Raw genomic sequence first — 18,681 nt, 5'->3', positions numbered from 1 at the left:
TTGCATCCACATTGCTGCACTCTTACCGGAAACACGGTTTCGGACGGACACACTGCCGTGAAATACGGGCCGTGGAAGCTTCCTCTGAACACCGTACGCTGCCCAGGGATAGTTCCGATACAAACTATCACGACAGTGACGCGTCCGCAACTGTGTACTCATTCGCACTACAGAAGTCGGCAAATGTTACAACGATCTCTTTATAACTGGGTTTAAACGGCAAGTATCAAACAGTAACGACGACCCTACGATATTTTATATGCGCCCAAGAAAATAATTTACTTAATACGTATACGCGTAATTGATAGGCGGAATTAGAAATGATACCAGCGAGTACATAGATAATTCCTATTTCTCATCAGAGTACACGTGAAAGATTGTGAGTGGAACTGGATGAACGGGACAGGTCGCAAGCCCATACGCTAGTAAGGGAACAACAGGCTGAAGGTGAGAAGCGAGCCGGGACATTTCTCCGACTGACGAGCGGCGAGTGCGGTTTCTTTTAGACTCAGTTCGTAACGAGACAACAGTGAGACGAGCAGTGACGGTTACCTGCCGCTTCATTGCGAAAGCTGGGACAACCTCACCTTACAGTATTTAATCACTTCACAAGAACCGTCCACTTAAATGTACTGCTTTCCACTAACAATTAGCACGTTTCACGTGATTCGTGCGGCTAGCTACAGTACCCCTGTTTGCACAATCGGTAGGATGATCAAAGAAGCAGCTGCGGGGATCTGAAAGCCGAGTATCTGCACGCAGTAATGTCAACATCTAAGCAAGCCATTTGACTGGAAAAGAAATAGAGCTCCTTATTTATAATGAATTCGAACGCCGGTAATTCCTCATCGTCATTTTTGAAAGTTACTGTTCTATATTCGCTTTGTCGAGTAATACGTGTTCATTACTCTTTCAGCTACGATCAAAATACACAAAATTTACGGCTAAACATGCATAACAGATTTCTGAAAACGCAGTTGCACTACATGAACTTCCTGAAAAAAATTAAATCTTACTGAGAGTTCTTTCTCATCGAGAATGGCGGTTTGTTACTTTTCCAACAAAGCACATAGGACTGGCCACAGAGACGGCGCCTACTCGTCACCACAGATTTCGTCTACATTTATGGTGTATGCAGGGCTTGGCCTGAAAGGAAAAGCACAGAAGTGCGAGATCGAGATGGTCAAGCGTTTAGAAAAAAAAACAGGATGCACTCTGCTACTGCAACTCTGACGTCTTTCTTATTGCAAGGTAAAGAATTTGCTCAAAAAGCTACAAAACTGCTCTTACCTCACCGCGTGACAAAAATACACCACGTTCCGAGAATGTTGCATCTTTGCGCATCACCAGCTATTCTCGCCAATATTTGGCGAAATGATACCTTACGCGCCAAACTGTGCGGTGAGAGAAGCTTTCACGAATGTAAACCGAGTCTGCTTCGCTGTAGAAACTTTACAGAAACTGTGTGGCGTTAAAATGAGGCGTTCGTAACGTGTGCAAGATACTGAGAAAATTAGTGCTACCTCGTTTTTACGACGAGTATCACCTCAGCAACTGTGAATCACTAACTGTACAGTAGTGAAGTGTTCAGTTTTTTATACCGAGTTCTCGTGTACGCCTTACAATCCTTTCCTGGAAGCGTGCTTGCAGTGCCACATGGTACACTGCTCTCTTGTCACGCCTTTCATGGAGATATTAAATACAATATATTGACCTACACTTCGGTTTATTTGCAGTGCAAGTAACGTAAAATTTAAAGGAAAAATACTGTTTCACATACGAACCCAACCCCGCGACCCTACGATTACCGTTCTGTACTACATACATCGTCCGACCCGCACCAAAAATACTGTTTTTTCTGAACGTTCGGTGATCTGGACCTCCCATCTCCGTCACTTTAATTTCTGGCCACGTTCTGCATACGTCACGTATCTGAACGAAATCGGTGATGCCTCTGTCGGTCCATTACGGCCGGGAGACAGTTCAATAAACTTTACCTACAGCTGTATACTTTACGTTATTTTATTTACTTTCGAACAACCAGTTTCGGCAATTCATTTTGCCATCTTCAGGCCCAATACGCATTTTTCGAACGAACGAGCTTATCGTATAGCGCTATAAAACTGGAGACCGTGAATCCCGATCGTCGTGCAACAGGTTCGACGAAAGCGTGAGACCGACAACTGAAGTATACGGCTGTCAGTGAAGTTTATCGAATTGGAAAGTCGGTGAGCAGCCGGCGCGGTGCCCTTGTCATTGCGGCGGCAGATTTCGAGAGAAGCTGGAATTTCCCCCTCCGTCTCGGCGTGCTGCGCGGAAAAGCACGATGAGAGAACAAGCTCGACAAACAGTGCGAGCTTTTTATAAATGTAAACGGTGGCGTAGAACTGTTCTTTTCTAAATGACAGATTCAAACTACGAATATATTTGCGTTGACTTTGGTTGCAATGGGTGAATATCTGGCAGAGGGGTCTTTTCTAACAGTCCTTTGTTTAAGGAGCTTCACCACTGAACTATTCTCCTGTCAAACGCCTCAGGAGTATTCCAGTTCCATGAATTATAGTCAGGGATGATACTTCCGCAGTTAAGTCTTTCTTGCTAAAGCCAGGCCCTTTTAGACGTCAACCAGTACCAGAGCGCGTTTTCAACTGCCGGCTCTAGTGAAAACAGCTTTGGCATCTTAGTTATCAGGTTAAGGGTATTCAGAAAGCCATTGCACTTTGATGCTGTGTCTGGGTTAAACACTCCTGACTACATGCGCAGTTCATAACTTCTTACTGGTTCGAAACGAGTCCTCTTGTATGGCTAAGGGGATGCGTGACTGACGATTCGATAAACAGAGATCTCGTGCCAAATCCCCAGCGTGATGAAGGTAATACAGAAAAGTTTGTTTTTAATCTGCAACGAGGGAAACTAAATAACGCGGCAGCATCCCGAAAAGATGGGAGAGGGCACTTTCAGGAACTGTTTTATTGCTATTAAAAGTGAACAGTGTTGTCAGCCAGCCAAGAGCTGCAAGCTTTCTGGCAATAATGGCTTTCGGGAGACAAGGCCAAATCCTCATGTGATTTTCGTCTTGTGTTTATCTACTTTCTCGGTTTCTCATATTATTCAGTTCATCATCGGTCTCTCAATGGGAGCAAAATGAGGGTTAGCGTGTTTACTACCAATCCCGAGCCTGCTCTCAGTGTAGTTTAAATAAAATGAAATGCGATAATTCGCGAACTGTGTAGCTGTCTCTGAAATGCCCTGTAGAAAACAAAAATTCTTCTCCAACTACCTCCTGAGCTTGATTTCCTTCCTTCTGCAGAGTCAATAAAAGAACCGCAAACTAACGCAAAACAATTATGGACTTATCAGCGTACCATAGAGAGCAATACAAATTTTTACGGCATTGTTATGCTATATGCTGAAAGTTTAAGCTATCCTCTGATTTATTTCCAAACATGTTATAGTTTCTTAAGGAAAGTCGTTGTCCTGCGTACGCTATTTTTAGTTTTGAAACAAACGCGATTAATCGCTATTAGCTAATTTTGCCACATTAGTCATTTTCTAGCTACCTGGTTGTCACACGACGCAAGTTACTGCAGCTTCAAGAAGAGAAATGAGCTAGAAATGTACGTAAAACCTTCTACGAACCGCCATGACGGCGAGAAACTGGTCACATATCTTGGACACATTTGTGTGAAGGAAGCTCGGTCTAACCGCATCTTTAACTCGCCTACGAAAGCGGTGGTGACTGGCACAACCTGCAAATAGATCACTATATAGCACAGTCCACATAAGAATATGTAAAAATATTAATTGAATGTGATATCACCGTCAACTGAAGTTACAAATTTCACAGATGTTAAATCCGTGTGTGAAGTGATGAACTGCAGCCCAGCCCTTATACGGGTCTGCCGCTGTTCCACCACACACCGCATTAAAATCCATTGGATCGCACTTCAAACAGACCGTCCTACCAGTAACACGCAACTTTACGAATCATCCTGCCACATGCATTATACGATTCCCAGACGCGTGGGAATTCCTCTCTTTACAATGTGTCCGTACCTCCATCCGTAGTTTGCCAAAGTATTTTGTCTTTTAGTTTCGCATATCTCTTATATAAACACTTCAATTACGAGATTTTCTGCGTAACCGTTCAGGCATACGTAGTAATAAGCCTTTCTTTTGTTTAAGCTTTTGTATATCTCTCACGACACACTCGTGCATTTAAATTCGCTGAAATGGGTCATTTCATTTTCAGACATTGACAGTGTCATGTGATTTTATTTGAAATGCGAGCTAAAGGAGTTTAATGTGCTTTTGACTGGCACAGCGACAAATACCAGTCGTTCCGACGTGAAACCACGGTTTTACTAATTTTTAAGTACCAGTAGCTTTGGCAAGAAGTCACCGATGCTGTGGCAAGACAGACCTTGTACAGATGCAATCCATTTTATCTACAGGTTCGGTGACATAATTAAGCAGACTGGTTCCAATGACAATGTACTTTGAGACTAACATTGATGTCAGCTCCAGCAAATTACCTATCACCAAACTCAGCTTTATTAACTTGATACAGTCGTTACAATATGCCTTCCTTGAACACCAGGGTCTCAGCTTCTAGATCTACTTGCATGCATTACGCAATAATTATCAAGATTGCTGGTAACACTTGTTAATGTGCACTTCCCATTACTCAACAGGTAGAATACAGAACAGCTCCTACAAAATAACAAGAACTTTTGAAATGTAACGAGCTTTTGAACAACAGTAAGATCGACTCTCCCTCTAACATTAAGATAGCTAACGAGGGATTGGATATACTCTACCACGCGGAAGGGTAAGATACACGAGATGAGCTTTACACCGCCGCGCGGTTTGAGACGCTATGTCAGTGACTGCGAGGCCACTCCCGCCGGAGGATCGAGTTCTCCCTCGAGTACGGGTGTGTGTGTGTTCTTAGCGTAAGTTAAAGTAGTGTGTCAGCCTAGGAATTCACACACTTTAACATTTTCTGAGCTTTACGCCATTCCTCTGACATACTGATTCGTGATACCCATTAAAGAAGTGCCGACAGAGCCGACACACACAGTAGAAGGAATGACAAATTCAGACTCCCAGCCAACCTTGTTAAATATGGGCAGAATAGTAGTGACCTAGATGTCCTGTACAAAACAATAAAACTGCCTAATATCTACTAAAAATTTAACAGTGCAAAACGCTTAAAGCAGAAGTTTCTAACCTTGGGAAACAACGCTAACATTAACGAAATACTGGAATCCACTAACGCAAGCGAACCGTTGTTAAAACTGATTGGGAATCTGGAGGCAGCAAACTATTGTGCCTAGCACAGTACGGCAGTATCATAAAAGAAGCAATATGTACCCATTTTGATAAGCATTTCATATCACCAACAGAAAATGCAATACCGACTACTGACATCCACCAAGATTACCACATCGTATCACTCAAAACCGTGAAGTTCAAATTTGACGAGTTCAAGGAGAAATAAATAAGCAAGGTACTCTTAACATAAAAAAACAAATACTCGGATGGTATGTCGAGCCCTGAAGAAAATGCATGGAAGGGACCACCAGTTTACCTCGAATTGTATTAAGGAAAACATCTTAGTAGCCTAAAAGTAAGCGGGTAAACCAGTGCAGAAGAGGCAAGTAACCTACAACAAGGCTTCAAACTATAGCCCATTATCATTGTTCCCTACCTTGGGCTTTCTGCTCATTTTACAAAAAAAAAAAAGAAATGCAGCATGGCTTTAGGAAAGACTGTAGACCATCCTGGATGAAGGAATGAGGAGAACAGGTATAATATTACATCTTTCCAAAGCCTCTAATTTAGTCAGTCGTGGGCTGCTCATGAAAAAATTTAAGGCATACAACATCAAAAACTCGTCTATGCAGTCGCTGCCTACTACTACTACTACTACTACTACTACTACAATAATGTGAGAGTTCTTCCGCTCACATCTGGTAAGCTACGCTGATGACACCACCCTTTTACTTTACCAGCAAAGCTGAAATATTACAGTCGCTTGAAACTGAAGGAGTGACAGAAGCAATCACGTATTTTCTACATTGAAGCCTGAATCCTGAAGTCAGTCAAACTCTGCTACTAACATTAAAATAACTTGCTCTGATGAGGATGAAATAATGTATGTGATATTACGTAAGAAGACAAAGGTAACTAATTTCTTTGAGTCCATCTGAACAAAAATCTTCGTAAGGTAAACCACATTTATTCTGTATGCAGAAAAATTAGCAGTAGCTTCCATCTGATAAGCGAATTGGCAAAAGCAGTTCAAGCTCAAACCTGAAACATGGAATCATTTCTTAATTACGGTATTTAAGCGTGGGGCTGCGTAGCAGTCCTACACCTGAATACAATGGTGGTATTTTAGAGAAGAGCAAAGAGGTTAGTGCACATACCAGGGTCCGGAGAATCCTCGTGGGAAATCTTTGTCTGCGAAATATTTAACAATGTATTCCTTATATCTGTGTTAAGTTACTATAGTTCTTTGTGAATAGTAAAAACAGAGCATGCAAGTTCAGTGATATTCATAATTACGACACTAGAAGTAAGGATGGCAAGTTCATGCAGAGGAGAAAATTAAATGTAACAACACACTATACATTAATGCGTATGAATGGTTCAACAAGCTGCCACACACTTTAAAAACCTGTGAAACATGTTCCACAGGGAGTTAGCTTTCCTAGTAAACAGGCGTCTGCACTCAGTGAATTCTAAGCTGGCCCTCGACTGCAATATGTAATATAAAAAGATGAATGTATTATGTATCGCTACCGTATGTAAGTACTATTTATAAAAATTGACCCCTCAACTAACGCATGACGTGTCGAAAAGTGACCAGCTTAATGACGCTAACAGCACTTAAACAAATACCACATCGACAGAAGTTTAGAGAAGTGATTTCTGAACCATTCCAGCTTCAGACTAAGTGACAGCTTTTACTCTTCATATGTGCACTGGAGTATGTTACGGGCGAATGGTACAAAGATAATCAAAAGAAAAGAATTGCATGTGCAACAAATTCAGCAAGTCTAAGCTGCTTGGGACTTGGTAATGCTCTTGCTCACCTAACGAACAATACTCAAGATACCATACAAGTTAAATCGCTACGAGAAACAGCACAGAAAATTGGTCTTTGAGCGTCATTTGAAAAACAACGTTAGGCTGACTTATCTGAATTGCAAATAAAATTACAATATAATAACAGGGAATCGAAACTAGGTTAAAGTTACGTATTGGACACCTTCCCTCCCCTGAAATCGTGGCCGTGGGACAAGGTTTTGTAGCGCAGTCCTTAGTCTGGGTTACGTTCTAAGATGGCAAAGCAAAGTAATGTGGAAGTAGGAAATATGGTTGTGGTAACATATTGACAAGACGCAAAGACTAATATATACATCTGTGCCATATAGAAAAATGGATGGAGGGGTCCAATACGCACCTTTTACGCAAAACTGTAGATAAATTTTAATATTTAGATGAAATCGTAATAAACAAATGAGAACGGAAAATGACAAAATAGAATAACTGAAGAAAGGAAAATACACTTCTAAAAAAACAATAAAAGACCTGTCTATATATGCTAAACTAAAACGCTATGAAACAGTTACACAACCAGAAATAACATATGCAGCTGAAAAATATTCAGAGCTAACAGCAGAAATGGACCGAGGACACAAAGAATAATTAGTAAACACACAAACAATAGCAAGTAAATGGGCAATCAAAAATATACATACACCACACACAAAATGATTGGAGAATAGATCCAAATGAAACCATATAAAAAAATAGAGCCAACAACGAGCACAATCAATAAGAACCGCGTATCATTTTCTGGACATCTCACGAGAACACCAGAGAACAGAATTTGTACAAAAGTAATAGAAAAGTTGTGGAACAGTAAGAGTAATATTAAATGGGCCACATAAATTAAGGAAGATACAAGAATTCCAAATTTTAGAATTAAAAAAAATACGGGAAGACAGGCAAAGCAGACTGCAAACTGAGATCATGAGAACTACGGCAAGACTCATCTCACAAGGAGAAAAAGTATCCGAAAGAATGGAGAAATATTGACCACACGGGTGACTAAAACATCGTTTGTGTAACAAATTATAACACTTTGTACAACCACTGTGTTATTAATCGCCTTCTGAATTATTACTGAGCAGTTATTGCAGAAGACCGACAAATTCTATAAACCTTTGTCAATTTAATGGGGGTAGTTCAATGAAGTCTAAAATAGTAATAAAAACGAAATAGCCGATGAAGCCGGTCGAATATGGAAATAATTCGTGTAATCTCAAATTTTTGTACAGTGGCAGAAGGGAGTGCCATGAGCAATGTACTAAACATTCTGACAGGGGGGAGGATAAATGGGCGAGCGTGAGGAAGGGAGTGTAGTCAGCCTTTCTGTAGCAACACGAGAACAGACCACTAGCAGAAATGCGTACCATTAAAAAATTAAACAGCATGAAATACACTACAAAAATGTTGTATTCATTTTTCTTGTCTCTGTTTGCACGGAAAGAGCGAGAGAATGTTGAAAAATCTCGCGTGATGCGCAGGCCATGTAGCTTAGGTGTTTCGTGTAGGCCCATCTGACTGAGGTTAAAGCGCGGTATTGCCGGCACACTCCTCTACCCCCCCCCCCCCACTCGCCATATCTTCGTTGTGTGGTGACACACCGATCCGTTTCACAAAACGAGCTGTAGGTTAGGTTCCAAGGTCACAATTTGATTGAGAGCTGGCGTAATCGACGAATTTTAAAGGCAGATAGAAGTTGTGGTAACAAATGACCGGTAGCGAAACCCAGTGTTTATATCCGCTCCATACTGAAAAATGTAACAGGTTGCAGTAAGTAACATTTACCGGTAAAGAGGCAGTTCCCGTGCTTGGTTCACCGGAAATCTAATTGTTCGTCCCGACTTGACGTACACCACTGTAGTACGTTGTGAAAGCTACCGTTTACAGTTTACACCCTGCGGACCCCGCAATATGCTAGGCGTCCGCGAAAGGGAGGAGCGGTTACGGGAGAGGAATTACAGAATTCTCACTCTTTTACCACTGACTGCGCTTGAGAGGCTTAACAAAATCCAAATTATTAAGTCACTGTTTAAGCCGTAATATTTCCCATCACGGACGACAATGCTACAACTACGTTGTAGTAAGGATGTTCCTAACCTGACTGTAATTATCCGCTCAGGCGTAAGATTAAATTTTTTGATGGGTAGAAAAAGGTTCTGCCATATCTAAATCACGAAAATAAATTACTATTATTATTGTTACTATTATCGTAAATACAGCAAGATTCTAATACTGAGTAGTTCCAACATTTTTTTCAAATACTGGCATTAATGAATGACATACTGGTAGTTATTAGTTTAATAAAACACTTACAAAAACGAAATACAATTTACCTTTCGTGATTTTAAACAAAATTGTTCAAAGAAAATTTGTATGGTTAGTCTCTAATGTGGCTGCTGATGTATGAGGTGGGGGGGGGGGGGAGGAGTTACTAACATCAGTTTGCATTCGTGGGTAACATAGTTCTGAGATGAATTCTTTGCTGAATAGAAAGTCTGCACCCCAGATTCTAGTAACTACTCGAGACGGTGACATTTTCCTATCACTGGGTAATTCAGGCTATGGGGGCGATGATCAACATCAGTGGAACGTTACGGCACCTCTCAGCATATCCGTGTCCAAACAAGTTGCGTTATGCAACCAATGGCCACACAGCTGTCCAAACAAGTTACGATAGGTAATCAAAGTCCACGGAAGCACTCAAACGAACGAGGTGGCGCAGTTGTTAGCACGCTGGACTCATTCAGGAGGAGAACGGTTCAAACCCGCGTCCTGCCACCAAGTTTTAAGTTATCCGTGGTTTCCCTACATTGCTCCAGGCAAATGCCGGCACGATTCCTTTGAAAGTGCACGGCCGATTTCCTTCCCCATCCTTGACACAATCCGAGCTTGTGCTCCGTCTCTAATGATCTCTATGTCGGTGGGCCACTAAACCTACTCTTCCTTCCTATCAGAAGAACTATTGCACCTCTGTCGCATACTTCGGGCAGAAAAACAGTGAATGAATGAAAGAAGCGTGTTCAGGGCGGTAGGGCCGCTTGAAGTCTCCCAGTCTGCTGGCGCAACATTGCCAACCCCGTTGTAGTGAAAGAAGGGAACGAGAACCGTCAAAGAGAAGATAGGATTTAGGATGGCACTGCAACAGAAATGAACCATAGTCCTCCTTCGCTCTTATTTATTAGTGGCAAGACCGCGAGATTCGTAAGGGCAGTTTACATTTATTTCCGCGCTTGCGCTGTGATAAATTCGTTCGCCTTCCACGTCCACACTACCCAGCGCATACTGCCTCCTACGATACCTCTCCCCGCCGGCCGGTGTGGCCGCGCGGTTGTAGGCGCTACAGTCTGGAACCGCGCGACCGCTACGGTTGCAGGTTCGAATCCTGCCTCGGGCATGGATGTGTGTGGTGTCCTTAGGTTAGTTAGGTTTAAGTAGTTCTAAGTTCTAGGGGACTGATAACCACAGCACTTAAGTCCCATAGTGCTCAGATCCATTTGATACCCCTCCCCCCTCCGCCGCGTTCGATCCGCCACCACATTTCATTGTGCTATAATGCCCTATAATAAACATTGATGTCCGTTCCCTGCCTTCTTCCCGAAAAGCTGAAAAAATATTAAGCCACGTTTACTCTGTTTCGAAACTTCCGTTCTCACAGCCTTCAACACAGACCTTTGGAGTTGGATGGTTAAGAAATTGGAAGTCGAATGACGGAAAAAAAATCTCTAAACCAAAAATAAACAGCGCAGCCACTGCCAACTAAACAAACAAAAATATCAACCATTATCGAATCTGAACTGTCAAAAGAATATCTTAAAATGTACTTTGTTTTTGATACTTACTGTCCAAGAAAACGTTCGCAATGAACACGCGGGTCGACAGAAGCGTCCGATCCCACGCGTCGGCTTTGACCCGTGACGTAAGGGTGTTGTGTGTGACGTCATGACGGCGCGGAGTTTGGTTTGAGTGTGGCTGTCTCCAGTTCTGTTTTATCTTTTATTTACTTTTATGATCTGTTCGTTCTATCTCGTGAGATTTTTTTTATTTAAAAACACTTGTTACTTATTTTAATTATCTGTCTCCTCCAATTTCTGTTTTAGTTTATTATATTTATCTTTCTGATCTGTTCGTTCTATCCCGTGAGTTTTTTTTTTTTTTAAAGACAAAACACTAATCAGCTACTGAAGCATCTTCTATGGGTTGCAGGGGTTACGACCCCTTGGGAGGCTGTCATCACTTACACGTTGTAGCTACGCAAGGCGTCTAAATTTGTTTATATTTAGTTTGCCGCCCCCCCCCCCACACAAAACACCCATTTCCCGCGCTTGTCCCGTTAGTGTCATTAGGCTTCTTGTGGAAAATGTGTGTGTTTGTTTCCGCCATATTTGTGACGTCATGGGTCGAAGCAGATGGGTGGGATCGGACGCTTCCGTATTTCCGAACACGCTATTAAGCGTCTCAGAAGCAAGTTTTAATGAGTGAGGAATCTAGACATTGCTCCATTTCCTTTTTTCTATTCATCACACGTTCAAAACTACTAATATGTGTACTCTGTCACTCGGGCTAAGAAATTTAGCTATTCCCAGAATTCCCATATTCCATTGGGAACTTGAAAACAGTGAAGACGACAATTTACAAGATATATAAGTGAGTTCACTTACTGTGGCTGCTAGCTCCAACACCAGCAACAACATACACTCCAAAGAAAAAAAAAAAAAACCTTCAGCAGCAAAACCAAGCACTTCTATACTCCAGCACCTGAGTAAAGCCAGAAGAATGATTCACAGCTCTTCCTTCCGTCGGTCGTAGCCGTCAGCCTGATCACGTGACTCGCCAGCAGCGCCTCTCGTGGCGCCTCACTCACCGACCGTCCGACAAATTGGCCGTGCGTCGGTGTTTTGACCGACCGACCGACCGACTGGCGAACTTTCACTGTCGGGCGCGTCGCACCACTCGACAGCCGACCCAACAGACTGTGTCGAGTGTAGCGCGATCGTGCCAACCGCCCTACTAAAATTCATGTTTTGACACAGGGTGCGAAATTGAATACTGTTCTAATATACGTGTCGATGTCCAAGGCGGATCAAGGTTTAAGGACAGAGGTTTTAAAGAAATTTGCTGATGTATGCGCAGCACGTGGTGCGAGGAGTATAGCAATGAAATGAAGCACTTGTTTAATTTTTTAACGAACACATAAGGGTTTCTGTATGTGCAACAACGACATTAAGTCTGTCGGCCATCTTTACTTCTGTTTTTAGGTTTATTTCCGATATTTACAGGAAATGGAATCTAAAAACCGAAATATCGACATTCCTTGGACGTTAATTCATAAAATGTACTTGCTTCATTGTTGTCAGTATTGAAAAAGTCGAGCCTATATCCACGCCATCTGCTATGTAGAGCAGAGGGTGGGATTAATTTTTTTTACAATTCTAACAGTTGCTAAATGCTTCATTTCTAACGCATCTGTTGTACTTTTCAGATGACGCGCGCCGCCACCATGTGTAGTCTTTCTTCTTCGAATATAAAACGAGTCTCTGAGATTTGCAGGTTATCTTGTTTAATTGATAATGTTTTTACGAACGTCTTTTGTTTTATTTTTTTTGCCGTACCACGATGTATTTTCTCAGTCAATTATAAATGACGTTGCACATTTCAGAAATAATTTTAGTTAATAACTGTGGCGATAGAAAAGCACTGAATTTTACGTCTGCTGCCATTGGCGAGAAATCGTAATATACGTAGCTAACAGTCTCTCCTCGGAGTTTACAACCTCTCTCAGAACTGCATTATTTTTCTTTAAGAATGGTTTTAAGATGTTCAGCAGTTCCGAAATGCACGATTCACCCATTCATAAATAATACTAAAATTATCGGCTCCCAGCCTGAAGGTGGGTGGGTGAATTTCTGCCCTTGCGTTCGCCACCTTTTTTCCTTTTTACCTTTAAAACTGCGAAAGCAAACCCCGTTTTTGTTTCTGTGAAATACCGTGCGGGATCTCGTAGGACATAAACTCAATGAACTAAAGATAAAATAAATTTCGACAATAGGCCCGCAATAGAATCTCTGATTGCAGTCGGTCGGGACGCGTGTAGGCTGTCACGGAATTGGTCGTCTGTCAGGCGACAAATTGGTGCGTGTGTGGGGGCCTCGTATACGCCTTAATCTACGCAAATATTGCTCGTTTATACTTGAAGCAACGACAAAAGCAACTTCCCTGCTTTCCCACGCTGAGATGCCTCTGTTTCCTTTGCCTGGTCTCTGATGACAGCCAAAGCAGCCGGATAAATGTTTTCGTCCTGGTACAAATTTTAATTGTCCGCAGCTCGTGGTCGTGCGGTAGCATTCTCGCTTCCCACGCCCGGGTTCCCGGGTTCGAGTCCCGGCGGGGTCAGGGATTTTCTCTGCCTCGTGATGTCTGGGTGTTGTGTGATGTCGTTAGGTTTAAGTAGTTCTAAGTTCTAGGGGACTGATGACCATAGATGTTAAGTCCGATAGTGCTCAGAGCCATTTGAACCATTTGAACAAATTTTAATTACTTCCGGATGAACGATGGAGAATCGTTCGCAAAGTACGGCGCACAGGTTCTTAGTGACACCAAGTTCCGTGGCCAAATTGTGGTATCCATAGATCTGGGCAAATATTAATTCCAATTTCGTAGTTGGAGGAGTAGGAGGTTAAAGTTTAACGTCCTGTCTACAACGAGACGTAGCACAAGCTCGGACTAAGGAAGGATGGAGTAGGATAGTCGGCCGTGCCATATTAAAGGAACCATCCCGGCATTTGCAGTAAGCAATTTAGGCAAATCATGGAAAACCAATATCTGAATGGCTGGGCGCAGGTTTGAACTGTCAACCTACCGAATGCGAGTTCAGTGTCCTAACCACTGCGTTATCTCGCACGATAATTTCGTAGTAGTTTCAAGGAACGGTTCTGAGGCTACAAGCAAACCGCGACAAAACGTGCTCAGCTGCCCAACCGAGCTTGTCTCAAACATGGCCAGTAATTCTCCAGTGGGTGTGGCCAGTGAGCTGTCGTAATGTCTCCATCGGTATACTACATACTTGGCAAGGTACAGTATCCAAATCCTTCAACGCTGCAGTCAGAAGCCCGTTATGAGATATCGGAATCTGCTGCTGCGAAATCTTGTTTTTCGAGCCCTTTCTCTCATTCAATTATTCTCAGAGACTCATTGTCAGTAAAGGACCCTACACATGCTCCGGTTTATCGTCCGAACGATAAACTGTGCGTGTGAAGATTGTTGGCCGACCGACCGACTAATTGTACGTGAGCAGGCTTGTCGGTCATAAGACCGACCGATGTTTCGTTGCGGTCGGTTGATTAGGTAAGACCAGCAAACAGCAGCAAGGCCCGCCCCACGGCCCCATTCCGCCTACAAATTACGTGGTGTGTAGTCTGTCGTGCAAAACGCAAGACAACAGTTCCTTTGCACTCACTACGCGCGGGATTTAATGCCGTCCAAATGCGGCTAACGTGACGGTGTGCGAGGCAGACGAAATTTTGATAACACAGTTTCTGGAAATTTTTCGAGACGTCTGTGGGACGCGTCGTGCGAGGAGTATAGCAATAGAGTTGCAAGAAATGAAGCGATTCTTTCAATTTTAACGAATCCATAATGGTCTCATGTATCAACCAGAGAAAATAAAAGATACACACCTTTGTGAATAACTGTCAGTCGTCTGTCTGTTTGAAATTAAGTCTGAAAACCAAAATAGACACAGATTAGATTTTTATTTCATTCCCGATACGTATCGAAATTAGAACCAAAAATTCGAATTATAGACAATCGGCGGACTTTTATTCATGAAATACCCTCGGTTCGAAGTGTTACAAAAATCCAACATATCGCCATCCCTCCTGCTTTGACTGGCAAACTCAAGGGCTTTCCCCAAGTTTTAACAGCTGCTGAGTGCTTCATTTATTATAAATACGTTGCTGAATTTATTACGAGTTTCTTGAACTTACAGGGGATATCATTACATAAGTACATAAGTTCATAAAGTTTCCACGAACATAATTTATTTAATTTTCGTTTTGATCTTGCTTTATCACGACATTTGTTCTCAGGCAACTATGAATCACCTTGCAGGATTCCAGAATAGTTTCAGATAATAATTGTGGGGGCCACTCGCGCTGAATCTGAGGTCCACGTAACTTCCGCCAGTGGCCAGAAATCGTAATGTAGCTATCGTTTGACGACGTTAAGAAGCTCCGAAAAGCATTTTTCATCCAATCTTAAATAACTCCGAAAATCTTCGTGTCCCAGCTCCATAAGTAACACAGCGTAGGTGCATTTCATGCATTGCATTATCGATTTGTTTGCCCACAGCTTTTATCATGGCTTTTTTCTGGTCTTGTTAGTTCGAAAACAGCCAAGCCACATCCGAATTCTTTTCCTGTTGGATGCTAAGCGGTATCTCACAGAACAGAACGTCACAACCAGCGCTAGGAGCCGGGCGGCGCACAAGTAATTGAGTGTAGTCGGCCAGAACGTGCGTTGTGTTGACCACCCTGAAATCTGTCTGTCGGTCGATAAAGTGTGTGTGTGTGTGTGTGTGTGGAGAAAAACGTTTAAAGAACTGTGGCTCAGGTTTAAAAGAAAAGTTGACCAAGCATTTGATCGATATGTAGGTAGTAGAACATTTGATGATCGGGCAGGCTAGTCCTGCATGGCCGAGTAATCGAGCACAGAATGCGAGCCGTGCTGAGCACAGCCTACCCTCACGTCCTGCCCGCACTGTTTGCAGTGGCCGAGCGTAGAGACCGTGGCCGAGTCCCGCACAATGTTTGATTCCAAAAATGTTAAACGTGTCTTTATCCCTGCGCGATTACCTCTAGCACAGGCTTCTCATTCGTGGTGTGTTCGTAATCACGTAGAGTGAGGAAGTGCAGTAACAGGTAATACTGAAACCAATGCGTAAACATAGAAGAAATGGGAGAGTCTAAAAAGCGAAGTAAGGAAGAAATATCTGTTGTAAACTAAAACAGGAAGTCTACAGCATATGTGTCGTGCGTAAACTGATCGACGTTTCTGTATTTCTAGTCGAGAACAACTCATTTAAACAAATACAGTTGTAAGACATCCCACTCTGATACATCTTCAGAAATGTAGGTAGTAGTAAAAAACAACAGCGAAGTTTGTTGCAATGTGTGCTAAAGAGATGACACCTTTCAGACGTTAGAGGTGTTTCTGATGAAGGTTTCAAACAAATAGACCAAGAATTAATTCATATGAGTGCACTTTATCGAGAAGTCGGCGTTTCAGACGTTATGTCAACTATTTCTGCTGTAAGTAGACAAGTCAAAGAAGGGGCTTCTTGCAGTCCGAAACCGAATAAGGCCTTCTACTATTAAGTAAGTTATTAATAAGAAATTGTCTACGACAGTTGATATGCGGACTGGTTCGTATAAAAGGTGCATTACTTGACACTTACAGCATATTACATAAACACAGATTGGTCTCTTTTGAATAATGTTTTATTTATAACCGAATTCCCGGAAGTTAAGCTGACGGACGTTAATACTATGAAAGACGCGCAAGAGAGGATGACTGATACGAAAATTTCGCCAGACATGTTGCATTGTTTTGTTTTTGTCTCCAATACAATAAGAACTTTGGAAAATCACGAAAGCCTCCTCTGTAGTGCTCATTGTACAACAGCACTCAGCCACATTTGCGATGTTAAATGATAGAAAGAAAAGTTTATTCTGTTCGTGCTTGGAGCCAAAGTTCCGCACACGCTGGAACAGTTTGTGCACTATGCTAGAGTCCGTGCACACACTGTGTAATGAATTTGCTGCTTTAGTGAAGGAAAAGAATTACACTTACAGATTACAGGGGTATGAGAATGAAGCCCCTCGTTAACCATGGACCTTGCCGTCGGTGGGGAGTCTTGCGTGCCTCAGCGGTACAGATGACCGTACCGTAGGTGCAACCACAACGGATGGGTATCTGTTGAGAGGCCAGACAAACGTGTGGTTCCTGAAGAGGGGCAGCAGCATCTTCAGTAGTTGCAGGGGCAACAGTCTGAATGATTGACTGATCTGGCCTTGTAACATTAACCAAAACGGCCTTGCTGAGCTGGTACTGTGAACGGCTGAAAGCAAGGGGAAACTACAGCCGTAATTTTTCCCGAGGACATGCAGCTTTACTGTATGGTTAAATGATGATGGCGTCCTCTTGGGTAAAATATTCCGGAGATACAATAGTCCCCCATTCGAATCTCCGTGCGGGGACTACTGAAGAGGATGTCGTTATCAGAAGAAAGGAAACTGCCTTCTACGGATCGGAGCGTGCAATGTCAGATCCCTTAATAAGGCAGGTAGATTAGAAAATTTAAAAAGGGAAATGGAGAGGATTAAGTTAGCTATAGTGGGAATTAGTGATGTTCGGTGGCAGGACGAACAAGACTTTTGGTCAGGTGAATACAGGGTTATGAATACAAAATCAGATAGGGGTAATGCAGGGGTAGGTTTAATAATGAATAAAAAATAGGAGTGCGGGTAAGCTACTACAAACAGCATAGTGAACGCATTATTGTGGCCAAGATAGGTACGAAGCCCACGCCTACTATAGTAGTACAAGTTTATAAGCCAACTAGGTCTGCAGATGATGAAGAACTTGATGAAATATATGATGAGATAAACGAAATTATTCAGGTAGTGAAGGGAGGCGAAAATTTAAAAGTCATGGGTGACTGGAATTCGATAGTAGGAAAAGGAAGAGAAGGAAACGTGGTAGGTGACTGTGGATTGGGGGTAAGAAATAAAAAAGGAAGCCGCCTGGTAGAATTTTGCACAGAGCATAACTTAATCATAGCTAGCACTTGGTTCAAGAATCATAAAAGAAGGTTGTACACATGGAAGAAGCCTGGAGATACTAGAAGGTATCAGATAGATTATACAATGGTAAGACAGAGATTTAGGAACCAGGTTTTAAATTGTAAAACATTTCCAGGGCAGATGTGGATTCTGACCACAATCCATCGGTTATGAACTGTAGATTAAAATTGAAGAAACTGCAACAAGGTGGGGATTTAAGGAGATGGGACCAGGATAAACAGAGTTTCAGGAAGAGCATAAGAGAACAATTGACAGGAATGGGGGAAAGAAATATAGTAGAAGAAGAATGGGTAGATTTGAGGGATGAAGTAGTGAAGGCAGCAGAGGATCAAGTAGGTAATAAGACGAGGGCTAGTAGAAATCTTTCTGTAACAGAAGAAGTATTGAATTTAATTGATAAGAGGAGGAAATATAAAAATGCAGTAAATGAAGCAGGCAAAAAGGAATACAAACGTCTAAAAAATGAGATCGACAGGAAGTGAAAAAGTGCTAAGCAGGCATGGCTAGAGGACAAATGTAAGGATGTAGAGGCTTACCTTGCTAGAGGTAAGATAAGTACTGCCTACAGCAAAATTAAAGACACCTTTGGAGAAAAGAGAACCACTTGTATGAATATCAAGAGCTCAGATGGAAACCCAGTTCTAAGCAAGGGAAAGCAGAAAGGTGGAAGGAGTATATAGAGGGCCTATACAAGGGCGAT

The sequence above is a fragment of the Schistocerca piceifrons genome, unplaced genomic scaffold (genome assembly GCF_021461385.2).
Source record: "Schistocerca piceifrons isolate TAMUIC-IGC-003096 unplaced genomic scaffold, iqSchPice1.1 HiC_scaffold_2246, whole genome shotgun sequence".
In the NCBI taxonomy this organism is placed as follows: domain Eukaryota; kingdom Metazoa; phylum Arthropoda; class Insecta; order Orthoptera; family Acrididae; genus Schistocerca; species Schistocerca piceifrons.
This window is presented reverse-complemented; position numbering follows the sequence as displayed.